The sequence below is a fragment of the Halyomorpha halys genome, unplaced genomic scaffold (genome assembly GCF_000696795.3).
Source record: "Halyomorpha halys isolate HHAL.00 unplaced genomic scaffold, Hhal_1.1 Scaffold2619.1, whole genome shotgun sequence".
NCBI lineage: Eukaryota > Metazoa > Arthropoda > Insecta > Hemiptera > Pentatomidae > Halyomorpha > Halyomorpha halys.
The window spans coordinates 87,861-89,129 of record NW_027105203.1 but is presented as its reverse complement, the minus strand read 5'-3'; positions in this window follow the sequence as shown (position 1 = coordinate 89,129).

Here is a 1,269-nt window from a genome sequence, read left to right as displayed (position 1 = left end):
GTGCAGATGTATATTCGTGATAGGCCATCAATGAGAGAGGAGAAATTGAAAATTTCATTTGATTGTGAAATCTGGTACCGATAATTTTGAATAAATTTATTATCAGATTCTAAAAGATACTACTTTACTCGTCATTATAGGCTCTTTAGTTATAAGAATAACTTAGCTTAATCTCAGCAAGTTGCGAAGATTGTAGGGAATATCTGACTAGTTCCTTCTAATTTTTTTCCTCATATCCCAAAGAAAATGAGATTTGGAATGCCACTCTTGGAAATCATCTTTTGCAATCTATATTTTGGTAATAAGGTTTACCTATTTTTTTTTTAATCGCTCTGAGAATTAAACCGAACAATGTACGTTACAATGTAATTATTACTTACAATCACATCAAGATGGACAAAATTAGAAATTATATCTGATTTTTACTTTGTATCAGTAGATATCGGTAACTTATCAAGATTAAAACCTGAGCGTTACAAGAAACACAAGGTAGTGAAAATATCATTTTTCTTCAAAATTTCGAAATTATATTATGAAATTTTCCGGTAATCTGAAAATCGAATTTTCTTCATCTTCATATATTTAGTTTAAGTTATTGAACTCCAAAATAAACCAGAGAAAAATTGCTATTCATAGAAACGAATGATATTAAAATACATAGAAGTTAAATGCTTAAAAAGTTATTTTTTTAAAGGGTTCACAGGAGAAGTCTGGTATAATTAGAGTTTAGTTTGACTTTTAAGGGGGAACGCAAAACAGACGCAATCAGCAGCGGATTAACGCAAACACCAACGTCCCTCGAATCCCCTTCGGATAGTAAAGGCTAGGAAAAGTTACCGTTTGTCGAGCATTAAAGTCTGAAGTACATGCCTACTTGAAATCCGCCGTAGTTCAACTTGAATTGTACTGTTTCAGAAAATTCACGGTAGAGTTATTTGCAAAAATAGCTGTTCAAGAATCAAAACAGCTTCAAACGGGTAGTTTATTGTTTATAATTTTAAATAAAGATGTTAGATATTAAATAAATTACAAATAGTGTAGATCATCCTTAACAGACACAAAATAAATAAATACTGATCATCCTGACAAAGTAAAACACTAATATTTTTAATTATTCTTTATAAAAAAAATTATTCCTTAATATTTTTTAAAATTATTATTATTATATACTCTTGTTTTTAGCTCCATTCAGTAAGAGCGAAATTGGCTCATATTGAATATTTTTCTTACTATTTGAGTTCTTTTGACCTTATCTGGACCATCTTTCTT